Source organism: Acipenser ruthenus, chromosome 3, assembly GCF_902713425.1.
Source record: "Acipenser ruthenus chromosome 3, fAciRut3.2 maternal haplotype, whole genome shotgun sequence".
In the NCBI taxonomy this organism is placed as follows: domain Eukaryota; kingdom Metazoa; phylum Chordata; class Actinopteri; order Acipenseriformes; family Acipenseridae; genus Acipenser; species Acipenser ruthenus.
This window is the reverse complement of record NC_081191.1, coordinates 10,959,321-10,976,978: the sequence shown is the minus strand read 5'-3', so window position 1 is coordinate 10,976,978 and position 17,658 is coordinate 10,959,321. Positions and strand designations below refer to the sequence as shown.

At 36.9% G+C, this 17,658-nt stretch overlaps 1 long non-coding RNA gene across 2 annotated transcripts; it reads right to left on the bottom strand.

Annotated features, from left to right (window-relative positions):
• Nucleotides 1–332: 332 nt before the first annotated feature.
• LOC131709545 (uncharacterized) lies at nucleotides 333–17,219 on the bottom strand. 2 transcript variants are annotated; one of them, XR_009311561.1, is made up of 2 exons: nucleotides 15,220–17,219; nucleotides 333–10,741 (listed from the first exon to the last, which is right to left on the bottom strand). It is a non-coding gene; the product is annotated as an uncharacterized LOC131709545 (long non-coding RNA). The 2 variants fall into 2 exon arrangements; XR_009311560.1 differs by lacking the exon at nucleotides 15,220–17,219 and adding an exon at nucleotides 11,768–14,468.
• Between the last annotated feature and the right edge of the window lie 439 nt (nucleotides 17,220–17,658).

Here is a 17,658-nt window from a genome sequence, read left to right as displayed (position 1 = left end):
CTCACAGTACCCACACCAGTCAGCTGGTAGCCCATCTGGACAGGACCTCCACCGATGATCCTCCTTCCCACACCAGGAGCACCAGGGGAAAAGACTGGCTGGGTCCTCCAGCTGGGGTGGCTGTTGTTGCAGCAGCCTACATTTCTTCGGCTGCTGCTTCTCCTGCCTTTGCCGCTGTCTGCTCTTCCCCATTTTCCAAAAAAAAAAAAAACTCCCAAAATTCAAGAAGAAAAAAAAAAAAAATTACTGCTCTGAGGCTCCAGGTGGCGCTATCCCGTTTTCTGACACCAAATGTGACAGGATGGACCGAGGTTTGAGACTCAGAGACAGTATAAAGTTCAAAATAAAGATTTTTAATAAACAAAAATACAAAATAAACCAGCACAAGGGCCAAACAAAAAGATTTCAAACACAAAATACCAACACAAATCAAAAACTTACAAAATAAAGTTTCCAGGCTGGGCGTTGCCTTCACTGGAACCAAAAACTTACAAAGACACAGCACAAACAAAACACTCTTCTGGAACTCTCCTTCTCCTACTCTCTCTACAACTCTCTCCCCAGCCAGGGCCTCTCCCCTGGCTTTTATTCCCTGTGGCTGGAGCCCAATTATTCAATAATTACTGATTAGTCAATTAGGGCTCCAGCCACATTCTCACATGTTTTCCTTGCAGGGAGGAATTTTAACCCCCTCCCTGCCAGTCCCAACCATGATCATAAAGACGGGGTAGTACCCCGTCACACAGCAATAATGTCTTCCCTTCAGTCATGAAAACTTTCAGAAAAGCTGGTAAAGAAAAAACCAAACACCACCCCCCACTTGGCTTTGAAGTTCCTGTGGGAATCTGAGGCACTTTCACGCAAGTCTGGCTTGATCTTCAGTTTAACCTGGCACAATGGAAATAATGTCTGTAACTGGAAATCGATCTGAAAGCAGTTTGCTAAGCTACTAGACTGCAACACTGCAATACAGGAAAGAGTGGAATTCAATTTTATCATCAAACTCACCTCGAAATCCATCTTCTCTACTTCGCAGCTGCTCTACTTCCTTCCTCAGTTTCATTTGAAACACCGCCCAGACCATCCACATCATCAGCTTGTGCTCCACCCTCTACTTTTGAGATACCGCTTTCAATGCAGAACTTCACAATAAATGGAAATGTGCAGTTTATTTTTAACAAGTGAAATTCTTAAATACAATATGCCCTTTGGAACTATATAACACTGCAGATAAAATGCACAATAAAAGTTTCTTGTTTTTTAAATTTAAATTATTTTTCTTTCCCCAAATGACAATTTGCTTTGAAATAGAAGTTTTATAAGTGGTACTTTGGGCCATGTGGCTGCCATGAAATATACAAACACCTGGGCAGTTAAAGGCTGCTGGCTTCATCTCGGTTGTAATCACCACCTAGGCGTGCATATATTTCATGAGAACCGCACAGCCTTCATGGTTTATACCTTACTTATATACATATTTCATAAAACAAACCATCTGCAATTTGCCAAGAAAGCTTGTGAGGTGTACTACGCGCTGACCCCAATACCTCACAAAAAAACATGACACCACAACTGGATTCTGATAGATCCAGGAGGAGGGTACTCCAGTCTTCTCTCCCAGTCAGTTTTGTTCTTAAAAAACCTGTTAAACAAAATACTGGAAAAAAAGAATATACAGATGAGAAAAACAATAAAGAACGCAAACATCTGTAAATAAGGTGAACATCTGTAACAAGGTCAAACAAAATAAGGGATGTGTTTAAAGGGTTTCTTTTCAAAATAACCCCAAGGTTTCATTTAATTTATATTCTTGTGCATTTCACCTCCAATTTGTGTCACTACCAGATCTTTATGAGTTAATAAATAGGTGAAAGTAACTATTATCAAAGACTTCATAGAATAGTAATTCAAAACTACTCTAGTAAACTGGTTTCATACCCACATTTGCAGATTTTCTGTTCTCATAATCACAGCCATTGAATATTCTGCTGGCTTCATATTGGCTGTAATGTTTGCAGACAGAACAAAAATAGAATTGAGATTTAAGCTCATAAAAAGGTCAGCTGATTTTAAATTCAACCAAACTTGAAGAAAATGAGCAAAAACAAAAGTAATCAGTAGTTTTTGACCAGGTTCCTATTTAATGAGCGTGCAGGAGCCTTTATTGACTCATAAACCCTTAAGAATGATTATATTATATTTTGTTCTTTAACATACAGAAATACTTTGTTACTAGATGTGTCAATAGCAACTGGATTGGAGAGCTTTTAATGGTTCTAATCATTACAGGCTAATAGATTAAATGTCTTTTAAAACTTTTATAAAACCTGTAGGTTTGATTTTTACTACAATTGGCACAGATAGGCAAAACAAAAGGGATCATTGTCAGCGGTCAGGTTAAAAGCACTGTCAGCGAATGCAAGCTGATGCAGCCCAAGAACAGTCATTCGTTTCTCTTCAGTTCTTCAAGTACATTTTTGAATGCTGAGGCAAACATGAGTAAGCAGTCTTGTTTGGTTAAGACTCTTGGCCTTGACCTCCATCTTTAAACCCTTGTCCTTTTATTAATCACGTGTTTCCTGAATCAAATGGAATATTTTGGGGGAGAGAGAAAATTGTTCTGGGACTGAACAAGTGTCATATGCCAAGCAGACATGCCCAGATGACAAATAACCCTGCATGACAACCAAGGTTCATCCAGCTGGTCGGCCCTATGCTTTGTGATTGATGGTGTTGGTGTTCCAAATGGGCCTCAGATATGCCAAGTACAGGAATCATAATAACGTCCTTAAGATTTGCAATGTAGATAGTGGGAAAGGAAGAGAGAAAGAAGGCATGTCAAAATAAACAATTGGGTTTAGCCTACAATGTATTTATTTATGTATTTATTGTGTACCAGGATAAGACATTCTCAAACATGTCCTAGAGGAGTAGCTGGATAAAATGGTTAAAAACCTCAAATGATACCATCAGAGAACAATATATTTATTTACATTTCTTTAACTACCTAAACATTCTTACTTAAATAACCCATTTAAAATACAATGATCTTTTCATTTGAATATTTAAGACAGAGGGCTCAAATCAATTTATATATCTAAATCATTAAAACAGGACACTTTTTGGTGTTATGTACAGTTATATAGACAGAAATACACTAGATGACCTAACATCTAACATCTTATAGACGTATTTCAAGAAAACAAATAATGTAAAAACTTTATAGTCTGTAACTGAGTTCTGTTGAAAATTCAAGGCAAACGTATAAAAATGGATAACTTTGTACACAGCTATTGGAATTTGATTCACTTATAAACATTTTATTTTTTACTGTATTTGAAGAATATTGATAATGTATTCTGGGTTCTGATCCTTTAGGTAAACACCAGCATCTCTCCTGGATTTCCATAGACTTGATTGCCAGACTTCTGAGCAAAACCTGTCTTTGTTTTCTCTTGACATGTGTGCAATTATCACAATTTTTGTGCAGAGCTGACCTCTGAAATTCCTTGATAATTTCCCATCTTCTTTCTAGTGCCCCCACGTGACCCATGAGCACAAACATCTGAGGGACCTCTGGGCAGCTTTACATCTGGCCTGAAACTTAATGTATGGTGTATTTTTAACAGCAGGTAGTGGGTGTGGGGTAGGGTGTGTTGGATATTCATAGTGTGGTCATGGTCCTTGCTTGATTCCTTGTTCCCACAGAACAATCTGGGAAACACTGTAAATCTACATTTAAATGTATTCATGAGTTGTAAAAAAAAAACAGAATGTTGTGCTTTGTATAAAATCCCATTTACCTAAAGACTTTATTATTTATTTATGTATGTATGTATGTATTTATTTATTTATTTATGTATGTATGTATGTATATATGTATTTATTTATTTATTTATTTATTTGTCAAGCCATTTTCTAAAATATATTTATGTACAAGATGTTTGCAGAATAATGGAATAGTAAATACATTTTGTAATACCCATTTCAATCATACTATATGAAGACCTGGTTTACCATGATTTTCTTTGACACACCAGGTGGTTGTTTTTTTCTGTTCAAGCATTAGTGTTGGTTGAGTCCATAGCAATGTGACGTTCCCATAGAAAACTTGAAAGTATATTTGGTGGCTGACCAGAGAAATTGCTAGAAATGTCAAGCAGGTAGCAGAGTTTGCAGCTAGAGTGATGTGTGTAAAGCTCACAGGGAGCTCTACATAGTACTGAATATAATACTCTTTGCACCCGATGCACATTTTTACTAAATCCCTTTTTTTTTTTGCCAGATTGTGTTTTTTTTTTCCAAACAATTTACACAAGTTGATGATGTTTATAGTTAAATACTGAAACCCCTTTGATGAGTGGGAAATACTATGTTAAATAGGCAATTATTTATCAATGTATTTGTTTTTAATGCAATTATTAGTCATTCAGTAGAAAAGGCAATGGGAGGAATAATAATTTCAGATCTCAGAATGACTGTGCTTCATTAACTTGGTATTTTAAAGGTGAGTGGAAAGGTAGAGGGCAGCAGAAAAAAGGTGCATTTTCCTTTACTATTGAGAAGGGATTTACCTTTTTATCCTACAATTGTTTAGGAACTAATCCTAACTCTTGAAAAAGCCTTATAACATGATGAACCACCAGTAGGGGTCAAAACACATGCTGCTGTGTCAGGACTTTGACTGACATTTGGACTTTTCCGTCCTCCTGTGTCAGTGACAAGTATGACCCATTGAAAATATGTATTGGTTCAAACGCTATTGAAAAGTAGTACCATGGGACTGCAACAGGTCATTGAACTCCATTAAATACAGTAGTTCTATTCAGATAGCTGCTGAATCTAACAATATTATTATACAGCAATCAAATGTGGATGTGCAAGGCACCCAGTTGAGTTAGTGCTTCTTTATGTGAGGTATTAAATCAGAAAAACATGTTCTTGTGGGTTGTTCGGTGTAAATGAAAAAGTTCATTTTTTAATATATATATATATGAAACTATTTAAGTTAGCTTATGCAAAAGGAATGCATTTTTGCTAGTGGCATTGTTCTGTAGCGTTTTACAATGTTGTCACCAACAGACATCCTTAACTGATAGAGTGCGGTCACAGCACATCTGAATATTTAGGAAGTAAATGTGCAAACAAAATGGCATTAATAATTATGTGAAAGGACCACATAGATAGCAACTAATCAATTCCATCTCTTATCAACATAAGTGTGTTATTAGTGGTCTTTAAGAATGCTCTGCATTCAGACAGTTTCAGCAGAAAGGAACATGTCTGTTCTGGATTAGAGAGAGAGGTTTATTATTTGAAATAAATCATGTTACATTTCACAGTACAAATGAAGGAACAGACCTTTTTAAACTTGGAATTTTGCATGCTTGTATAGCTTGCTAAATACAATTTAGGGAAAAATTTACCTTGAGGCATGCCAGGTTATGTGTTCAAAGTGACAGGTAAGCCAGCTTGTAAACTTAACATGTGCAAGGTATTTGTCCTCATTACTAACCAATTCAAACATTATTTTCTTCCTAAGAATTTGAGCTAGATAATAAGCTTACCTGAAGACCCTTAACATGATGTCTGAAAGACTGTCTCAAGTGATTTTTTTTGGTTTGTTTGTTTGAGGGCTTTTGAGGGTTTGAATTGTACTGTATTACCCTGTATTGAATAATTCATAATTGTGATGTAATTTCTTTAGGTAAAAAAAAAACCCATTAAAAATAATTAATTTAATGGAAGTATTTCAACATGTGAATTATAGAAAAATATACATTATATTACATAGGATAGACAGGGAATGTTCAGCTAGTATTTCTGTTATTCCACGAGTTGCTTACGGCTATTCTGAGTGACATTACCACAGAACTCCAAGAACATTCATGGAATATTCTTTTTTATAACAAATACAATGTATGGAGAAAGATGTTTTACCTAAATTAAACAGCTGAATTCGAAGAATTACTTAAAATCAAGCTCTGCATCTGCTTAGCATTGCAGCATAATTCACCCATTCATTCTGTATATGTATATGTGTGTGTATATATACAGCATATATATAAAATGTAACTTGCTGCTAGCTTACGTTTAAAAATGCACTAGAGGGGTCTCCCGAGTGGCGCATCCAGTAAAAGCACTCGCTAGAGTGCAGGATGTGCTCTATAGCCTGGACGTCGCCGGTTCGAGTCCAGGCTATTCCACAGCCGAACGTGGACGGGAGCTCCCAGGGGGCGGCGCTCAATTGGCCAAGCATCGTCCGTGGGGAGGGAGGGTTAGGTTGGCCAGGGTGTCCTCGGCTCACCGCGCACCAGCGACCCCTGTAGTCTGGCCGGGCGCCTGCAGGCTTGCCTGTAAGCTGCCCAGAGCTGCGTTGTCCTCCGACGCTGTAGCTCTGAGGCGGCTGCACGGTGAGTCTGCAGAGTGTAAAGAAGCGGGCGGCTGATGGCACACGCTTCGGAGGACAGCGTGTGTTCATCTTCGCCCCTCCTGAGTCAGCGCAGGGGTGGCAGCAGTGAGCTGAGCCTAAAAATAATTGGGCATTTCAAATTGGGGAGAAAATAATAAAAACTGATTGGCAACGACTAAATTAAAAAAAAAAAATGCACTAGATAGCATTTAGATTTCAAGACCACATCACTTTACATACTTTGCATTAAATATCTGATGTTGTTAAGGCAGGAGAAAGGCAGACAAAAATCAAGCACGTCCTATCAACTGAATTTGCTAAGTTTAAATATTTATATACTGTTCTGTGCATATGAAACGTATCTATTTAACTGATATACAGATGGCTTCCTACCTACATTCATGCATATCTGGTTATGGCTCAGCTGCTTAGCATAGCATAGGTCACTTGGAATTACAATTCAGGCATATCTGGGTTAATATAGATTTTACGCTGCATATTATTCACTTTTATTTCTCAGTAAAAATGCAGTTCTTGAAATGCAATGTGGCTGAAACAACAAAAAATAAAAATGCTAACAAACAAAAAACAAATGAAAGTCATTTTAATGTTAATGATACTTCCGAAAAATATGAATTACCAGTATCCTGTTTCTAAAAATCTTTTGTCCATTCATGAGTAAAAGAGCTGCAGGGCCTAGCTTTAGGATTCACGGAAGGAAGAGGCAGATGCCTTTGATGCCATTTTTAGATACAGAGGCAGACTGCAAGTATGCTTTTAAACAGCTACAAATTATAGTTTTGGTGGGCCCATTTGGGAGTGGAGGCAAACGCACTGCCTTGAGCTTTCTATCTTGAATTTGTGACTTCTGCCTTCTAACCATGAGCCTGACCATTGTACCTTGGTATGCAGTGTGCTTGTGTGCCTTAACATTTAGCCCTCAGCTTGAAGAGGCTGTATTATAGTTTTTAAACCACACCCAAAGCTCTGCCAGCCCTCTTTTTAAAAGTATACAATGGTGGTTGTTAAGTCCACACTCTTGTATTTTATGACAACAATGCTTGCCATTGCATTGGTCTGCACAGTACAATAATTCTATCTAGACATATTAAAGTATCTCACAAAGCATTTTCAACTTAAGATGAAAATATGACTTTGGTGTCAGTTTATTATATTCTTCCATAATTTAACCTTTTGTGCATTTTCTTCATCAGATAGCAAACCTTGCTATGTTTCAGTTTATTTTGAATGTTGGGAAACATCCTTGAAACTGACTTTCATGTTGTTCTTGAAGCCAAACAGTTACTTGACTGCTATGACAGCAATGTTTTTTTCCCTTGTTAAATTGTTGTTCTGCTAACATTGCACAGAAAAAAACAACGGTTCTCATAAACGGTTATTGGTACATAACCCTAGTATTGGTATCAGTTTTTCGACTACAGTAGAACACAACTACTTTTGTTGCAAAAGTGTGTTTGTTATAGAAGTGATGAAAGTATGAGATCACTGGCACTGGGAAACCTGAAGTCCTTTACTTATCCACACAGCCAGGACAGCACAAACAGAAGCAAAGCAAGCGTCTCAAATCTGCCCCAGCAATGTGCCTCAAAACTGCTTTGGGGGCCACCCTGTGAGGAATCCCCCTGAGAAAGCAGTTCAGGTTCCGTGAACGTAATATTGTTGGCCTCTCTGACAGACTGACAACCATTTATACTAATTGGGATGATGTTTTTTGTGATGTGAACAACATTCCTCTCAAACGGACTGAGACAGCCAGCCCTTTTGTTACATAACACATGTACATGCCGAACTTTGTGGAGTTTTGTAAAATTATCTATTAATCACAAATACAACCGCAATTTGCAGGATATTTAAATGCAATGGCGTACAAATGTGTTTGCTTGCGCTCTTTATTGTACTCAGTTCAAATGCATTTTCAATAACATACAGATGCTCCATTGAATTTATGAGAAACAAATATGTTTCCCACTAAAATTCGTTTTGCTCTGGTGCTATTGCTTTGCAGGTGTGCAGAGGAACGCTAAACAGTCAGCATGTTTGATTATATCCCCTAGTGAAGGAATGTTTAGAACCAGACTCTGGTGCAAAGTTGTTGCAGATTTTCTTTCTGTTACTCTGCCACTTATTTAAACTGATCTGGTCAATACTTTGTTCTGGTGACTAATGTCCTGTCAGGGAGGGTCGAGCATATTATACTGTCATGCAGTGCAGGTGGCTCTGCCTTCTATCTCAGAGTTCCCAGATTGCAAAATTTGCTTTAGGCAATGATTTCTAAAGGACTCCTCTGGGATTAAACCAGTCTTAATGCAAATTCAACTTGTTAAATGGCTAAACGTGTGCTCTTGTTAACATTTTCATTGCAGTGCTGGTATGCTTGGCTTAGCTTCTGCATATATCATCAGTGTGTGTGAAATACATAGACACAGTAAATTGTGCTACATGAAAAGGATCTTGCCAATAGATGTATTAACTTGCCAGTTACTGCCATGAAATTGTGTTATATGTACACAATAAAAGCTCTCTTAGCATAGCCAATTGGAAGTCAAAATAAATGGTTCAGTAAAACACATCATGCTCCATTGGACTTTTTCTGTAACTTTCTGGTTCTCCCTTGTCACGTGTATATAACATTTTATAAGGTGGCAAAGAAAAACAGCCATTATGGTACTTTCCAAACCCCTTGATGAAAATGTGTTTTTATTTATTACATTTTACAGGTACAAAGGGGTTCTTGTTTCTCTTCACCCAGCTCCCACACTCTCTCTAACAGGAAAACTGCGGAAATGTGTTTATTTCTGAAGCTCCCCACAACTGCCTTATTAACAAGTAATTTATGAGGGTCATTTACAGGTGCTTATTTATTCATTAACATGTTTAATTTTGGAGTCAAACTACTACAACTATAAAAACATCATTATAAGGCGTTTAAGGTTATTTTGTTGTATGTTTTTGCCGCAAAGTGCAGTTAAAGTATTCAGGTATTTCCTCTGCATCTGAAGCAATACATTAAGAACTGCTCTGTGACTTTTTCCAATCTCTGGCTGACACTAGTCTCAAGTGTCTGTTATTTTCTCAGCCATTGTCTGGCCACTTACAAAGGCCTTGTCTTGCAAAATGAGAAACAAGCAACAAAGCTGAATTGTTTTATATGTGTGAAATAAAATATTATTATTTATTGTGACCTACTGCTCACAATTCACATTACCATAATGCTTGTTGCCAGTGTTCCTGTCTTTTTCCTGTTCTATTCCTGGCATATATGTCTCTTGTGAGGTGCATTATGATAGACGTGTTTGAATTTTAGAGCTATCACTCAAATTTTTACTTTCTCACAGATATTACATTGTTCATTACACTCATGTAAATGGCATATTCAGAAATGTGAACAGTATTTGTAATATCAGTATTCCAAATAGTGCATATTCAATATTCCCCAACTATTCCAAATTAATATTAGAGCATTGGGTTCATTTACCATGTATACTTTTTGTGAATACTTGATTTTTCTGATCTCTGAGTTTTTGGAATACCTGCAAATAGAACAAGAAGAAAGCATCAAACAGTGGCTCTTTCACCTGTGTGTTTAAATGTGAGGTTACACCCTAAGTAATTGTCATTTAAAATTCTTCCGTCTTCATGTAAATGTGTGGAAAGTGTGAATTCTGTTGGAGATTCTCATGTGCACTAAAGCATTCCCCATGTAAACGAAGTAATGGAAAGGTATTGTCTGTTGATATTTTTTGACTACTGTACGAAACTATTGAATGCACATTTCCAAACCTAAATAATCCTGGAATATTTGTTTAGAGACATAAATAAAAGCAAAATTAATTGTGCGTGTTGGACTTTTCAATATTAAAAAAAAAAAAAAAGTTATAATGAAATCTTATAATGAAAATCCCACATAAACATAAGAAAATCATATTCTCCTCAATTTGCAAATTGCTCGATGTTGTTTTGTGGCTGCAATTTCTGTTACACTGAAAGATTCCGTAGATTTATTTTGAAAAAGTGTTCCAGTGCTCCCCTCTTGTAATGTACAGTTCTATTACCTGTGTGTATAGGTTGTCACTCATGTTAAAGTACCTCTGGCTTTTACAAGACTGAAAGAGACATGTGAAAGAAATTACCTGGAGGTGAAGCACAGCTTATTATGTTTAAGGGGTTTGCAATACTCATTAACAGCTTCCAACCACAACCTCTGGCAGCGCTGACCTGCCTCAGCGGTGACTGGCCACTCTTTCAATTGCATTTCTGTTTCCTCGTTTTGAATATAGGCCAACCTCGTAACCATAGCAGCATGAAAAGCTGAAATAATAATAATAAGAAGAAGAAAAGTATGTTTCTTTCCTTGAAAATTGGAACCTCCTATTTATTATTATTTTTTTTTTATTAAACAAAAAACTTTAACAGCTACATTGGGGCCGTATTGTATTTTCAAAGCATTCCAGTTTCTCTAAAAAGAAATAAAAACATGTGACAAAGCACAAAACAAATAAGTCAGGATGATGTTCATTTAAGAGGTCCTGCATACACCTGTAATTGTTTCTTGCTAGTTCAGTAGCATTACTACACCAGTAAACTCTATTGACAAACTTTTAAACTAGAAGGCTTTATAACCGTCTTCATATGAAATATGTCAAATAATTCTACTACTTCTTTTAATTATTCTACATATCTTACAATATGTGTTATAGTTATGAATTAAGTTTTGTAACCTTAGCTGTTGGCATTTGATTTGTGAATAATATGACTCATAATATATATATATCTTTTTTCTTGAAGCATGTGATTGTTCTTTAATCTGTACATTTAACAACAGTATAGAAGAAAAAGGTAAAGCCACTTGTGAGTAACAGCTGCTATGTGCTGACATTGTCCAGATCCCCACTGGCTACCCTTATTCCCTGAGAGTAGGTACTTCGAATTTGCACCACCTGGGCATGTTGCTTCTGCTTACTAAATAATTTAATGTATTACTTTTATGGACGATTTGTCATTGGACAGTCAGAATGCATATTAAATAAAAATGCCTCCAAACCAATCGAACAGGCTAAAAGCTGCTGGAAGACAGATTTAATGATTTTGTTGCTTCCATTATGGATATAAAATAATATGGAATTCACGGAACAGGAGCAGTAGGAATTATGTGCTTGTGACTTTAGGGAGATTACATGCTTTCCCCTTGGCTCGTGGAGAGCTGACCTCACAGAGGTGAAACTGAACTGATTGGCTTCCAAGGCTGGGAAGCAAGCATTACTGCCTCCAAGGGGAAAGGATAGAGGATATATTTGAGAAGACTAGAAGTTGTCCCGACTAACAAGGAATACCTACGCTTCGGGAGATCGGCACGGCTGACCTTCGAGACAGAGCCACATGGGGCGACAGGAATTCTGAAAGAGAAAATGAAATGAACATGCAAAGGGGACAGAGAGAACACTGGCATAGATGAAAGCAAGTTGTTAGTAAGGAATACAGGGTTTCCCCCTGGCTCAGGGAGAGCATGTATGCTGGCCCCAGGGGGAACAATTGACAGAAAATGGAGATTTGAGAAGAGTGCAGGGTTGTCCCCTGGCTCAGGGAGATGCCGCCCTCTCAGAGGTGAGACCGAACTGATCGGCCTCCAAAGAAGGGGAGCATATGCTTCCCCCAGGGGGAACCTGGAATGATAGAGAGATTGATAAGATAGATTTGGCCAGGGGTCCCCTCTGGGGAAAAAGCTCGGGTGGGCCTAAGGTTGGGAAATGATTGTCACTTGCCCCCAGAGGGAGACCGTTGCAAAGGTGGCAATGTGTTTTGGAGTAGGAGGGGAGGAAGGTGGAAAACAAAAAACAGACAGAGAATAAGTGTTAAATAGGGAGGTTAATTGATAGATTGCTTGATTAACTAGGGAGAAGCTCCTGCACCTGCTCCCTGTACAACACCCAATGGATACAATAAAATGGGCTTGGTATCTTGATTATCTCTCACCCAAAAAAATTAAAAATCTAACTTTTTTTTCTAAGATGTTGGTTAATTGTGGACCAAGCTTTTAGTAAGTGCATGAGCCTCCAGCCCTCTGCACAGCAGTCCATTTCCAGAATGGCTGAGAAACTCTTGTCCTTAATAACTTCTTATGTAAAATGAAATTTGTAATTCAGAAAGCAAAATTAACAAACTTTTTAGTTCTGTTAATTCAATGGTTATCATCTAATTTTCAAGTACAGGATTAACAATGTTTTTATCTACCACAATTTTTAGTGTATGAAACTGAGCAGTACCCCTTCTTTAAATATCATTACCTCCTCCCAGTGAGCATAAACTAGCCTGTCCCATGGTAACCCATGGCACCAAATCTTTTTTTTCTGTGTGGGTCCAGGGAGCAGACCCAAGTAATTGTAAGAAGTAGTTAAAACTATACATGTTTTATTCCTCTTAGGCTTGCCTTTGCACTTGCTTAAACAGAGAAAAGCCTAGGCACGTTGAGAATGAGTCATGGATTTTGTCAGAAAGTAGTCAGGTTTTGTTTTAATATTTCTATATTTTCTTTTTACCAATGCAAAGAAAAAAAAAATCTGAAAAAAGAAAATTCAGTATCCAATGCAAATTAAAATACAATACAATGCCACCAAGCCGAGCCAATGCAACAATCCCTGTGGAATCCCCAGCAAAGATTGGCTAATTCACACTGGTATGACTACTCTAATGACTGACTCTGCCCCCCACATGAGCATACTTTTACCAGGTGAGCCACTCGGGGACCCCTCGATAGTTGTACAATTAACAGGTGTTTTTCTCTTTTCGCTGATGACACTTTGGAGTAAAAGGCTTTGCAAATTTCCTCCAATAATTACTTTTCTTTAGTCTTGACGCAGACATAAAAGTGACATATGAGTTGGCTGTCGTGTTTTGTTTAAGTTGTAAGTATTGCTACCTGGCAAAACTGCTACATTGATGTTTGTCCTTGTTATTTTTATTGAACGTCTTTCTTCCTGTTGGCATTCATATCTAAGTATTTTCTTTTCTTGTCTTTCTCAGTTGCACAATACAGGCACAAATAATTTCTTAACTCTGTGTCCTGCTGGTGTTTTTCCCCCCAAGAGTGATCTATTGATCTATGTAGTATCATTATTAATAAATATAGAGAGAAATGAGGTCCTCAAAAAATCAACTTCATTCATTTTAGGACGGCATTAAAATCTGTCACTTTTTAGACCCAGTTTTACTATAAAACTGTGGGCTAGATTGTCAAAAATAAACAACTCAAACATTTAATGTAAGGGGTTTTTAAGTAGTATTGAGCTGTTTCTTGTATGTTTTAGAATTGCAGATGGTGTTTTTTCCTCATAAATAACTTTGAGTAAAACAACTTCGGTCTCCTCCACCTTTGTGGCATGACAGCACTCAAAACACATTCCTTGAGTGCAGTGTGAGCGTAAATGCACTTTTCATTTCTAATCTTCTTGAACATATCTTTCAACCCTCTTGCTAGCAAATGAGTAAAAGTACATTTAAGCGAATATTTCTAGGTGTGGAAGTTTAACAAATCAGATCTTACCTTCATTTGTTTAATATTCCCATTACTTTGAATAATTTCATTAGGCTCGTATATGCAATTTTAACACAACAATCATTTTAAGCATCTCTCCTCAGAAAATGTAAAATAAAATATCCCCATCAAGCATGGCTGTGCAGTGTTTCTTCCTGTGACGTCATGTTTGCCTGACCTCAAGCACAGCCATGGTGGTCACGTGCAAATGGAACTCTTAGCGATCAGGTGGGCATGCACAAAACCGAACGAATTCTGGAGTGTGCTACTTAATTGTTCAAATGTACTCCTAAATGTTATTAATTGCTGCAGTTTGATATGGTACAAACCTCCACAGTCCAACACTATCTCCACAGTCCAACAATGTTTTTCTTTCATTTTAAAGGTTATCGGTACATACTGATGGTATAATTTTAAGTGCCAATCACTAAAACTTTCAACTATAATTTAATGCACCCATTCTTTCACTGTCTGATATTTTTTTACTTTTTCTAAGTTCTCCATCTAGTACACACACTCTATACCTCTTTTTCAAAACAGCTATATATATATATATATATATATATATATATATATATATATATATATATATATATATATACACAATACATGATTCAATTTGAGAGGCGGCTCTTCCGCTTTATATACCAGTATGCTAGAACCTATATGAAATTGTATTTACATATGCATTTACATAACTTTTGTTTTATGATTCGGTCTGTACATGAAGAAAATTGATGACACTTCGTATCACAAAGACACGTTGTTCCTTCTATAAAGACTCGCAACAAGATTCAGATTTTAACTGGATGGAGTGAAAAATGTGAAGACCTAGTCATTCTGGTATTAGACTTATGCAAATACAAAGAATTAGATAGCTCCTATATTTCTGTATTTGTAAATTAGGCTAACTTCTTTGTGCATATGATACACAATAAATACCAGATTTCTTTATGTGCTGTAGGCTACAGACTAAGTGCAGTATAAAATGATGACATTGTATAATTACTGCACAGGCAAGTTGCTTAACATTAACATTTACCAAAGCCCTGGTAGGCCTCACCGTCAAATTATTTATTTAAACATCCCAAACAATTAAAAGTTGCACGCCACCTAATCGCTAAGGGGTCAATTTGCACATGACCACTGTGACTCTGCTTGAAGTCAGGAAAACATTAAGAAACATGCACAGCTATGTTTGATGGGGGTATTTTATTCACAATTGTCATGCTAAAATTGTATATACGAAGTGGCTCACCTGGTATGAGCACAGCCGCATGGTGCACCGGGTGAGTCATACAGTGCAGGTTCGTGTCTTGGCTGTGCCAATTTGCTGGTCTTCGCTGGGGACTCTGAAGGGAGCGTCTCATTGGCTGTGGCGCTCCCGTGGTTAGAAGATGAGTAACTGACTAAAATAAACATTAGGGATTAGTAGGTACAAGAGACTTTACAGAACATTGTTGTGTCATGTCTATTGGATTGAACTATATTTGTTACACTGTCCTGTGCTTATATCTTGAAAAAGACCTAGGAGTTTATGTTGACTCAGAAATGTCTTCATTTAGACTTCCCAATGTGGGGAAGCTATAAAAAAAAAGGCCAACAAAATGCTCGGATATATAGTGAAAAGTGTTGAATTTAAATCAAGGGAAGTAATGTTAAAACTTTACAATGCATTAGTAAGACCTCATCTAGAATATTGTGTTCAGTTCTGATCACCTTTTTACAAAAATGATATTGCTGCTCTAGAAAGAGTGCAAAGAAGAGCGACCAGAATTATCCTGGGTTTAAAGGCATGTTGTATGCAGACAGCCTAAAAGAATTTAATCTATTCAGTCTTGAACAAAGAACACTACGCGGTGATCTGATTCAACCATTCAAAATTCTAAAAGGTATTGACAGTGTTGACCCAGGGGACTTTTTCGACCTGAAAAAAGAAACAAGGACCAGGGGTCACAAATGGAGAATAGATAAAGGGGCATTCAGAACAGAAAATAGGAGGCACTTTTTTACACAGAGAATTGTGAGGGTCTGGAATCTACTCCTCAGTAAATGCTGTTGAAGCTGACACCCTGTGATCCTTCAAGAAGCTGCTTGATGAGATTCTGGGATCAATAAGCTACTAACAACCAAACGAGCAACATGGGCTGAATGGCCTCCTCTCGTTTGTAAACTTTCTTATGTTCTTATCTTCTGAGGACTTGTTTGTGCCTGAAATACACTCTCATATTTTTTCTGGAATAGATCATGGTAATTAATCTACACAATAAAAACAACAGAGTAGTGCCTGTTGCATTAAAAATCAGAGTGGTATTTTAGACGCTATTCTGCTTTGTTTGACTTATAATTCTTTGTGTCATTGTTTCATAGCACAGTTGGTTTTATTTATACTATTTTTATATAGCATCATCCTTTTTTTAGGACATCTTGAGACAAAACTCAAGCAGTTACTGCATAGTTTAATATACTAATTATTTAAGTTTTAACTTAAGTGTTATATTACAGAACATGAGTGATAGATGCAGCTTCTTTGTTTATGGTGCAGTGGTTATATTTTATCAGCAATTTGATAAGGCTTATTTTGTATTCATAAATGTATCATGTACCGATATCTATAAAATGTTTATTCATTGTCACTCAGATAGTCTAAATTTTGTAATGTTTACACCCAGCTGCGCATTTGAAAACCTGCACGTTTTTGGTTGAGAATTTCATACTGAATAGACTACAAAATAAATCAAGTCTGTAAATCTTGCTTTGGGTGCAATATTCAAATTCTTTGTAATGGGCGAATTATGCAAAAATGTTTCTTCCAGAATTTGCATCTTAATGTCAGTGGGTTAAAAGGAAATCATAAAAATCCACTACCTAATAAAAATGCTGATTAAAAATGTGAAAGCTGAGAGGTGTTAGTCAAGTCAAAAACAAAACAAGAAGTCTGCGTCTAATTAAGTTTTATGAGTTATAATATAATTGACTTGTTTAGTTTCTCAATTTATTCCAATATTAAGACTAGCGGGAGGAGTCGCCAAACAAAACTATTTGCTGATGGTAGCATTGCTCAATGGAGACATTGAGGATTGGAAACTTCACTCTGATTAAAAACCTTTTGTTTTGTCAATAATTGTAACTAGGATTTATAAAACAATTCTCACTTGGCAATGAGGGATTTATGAAGACTGTTAAACCTTATTAAAGTAAGTAAGTAAAAAGTATAGCAGGCTTATTGGATCTGCTAGCCCATTAAAAGGTAGTTTAATTTCCAATAATGCTTTTGCAATTTGTATACTGCATATATATATATATATATATATATATATATATATATATATATATATATATATATATATATATTGTAAAGTAGCGGGTTATGAGAAACAGCAGGGAGGGGGTTAAAACCTCCCTGCTATAGAAATGCACTGTTTTGATTTGTGTTGCTTTATTGTTTTGTTTAATTGTTTAATTGTTTTATTATTAATTATCATCCGCACCTGGGCGTTATTGGAAATTAGGCCCAGGTGCGGGGTTTAAAAGGAGAACAGGCAGTCTGCTCGAGGCTGCTGAATGGAAGGAGGCAGAAAGGAGTGCTCTGCTTCCTGGCAGTCCCGAGAAAAAGGTACAGTGCAAACCTGTGTGGTTAAGTTTTGTGGAACAGGGAAACGGCTTAGCCGTCCTGTGATAGTTAGGTTCCTGCGTG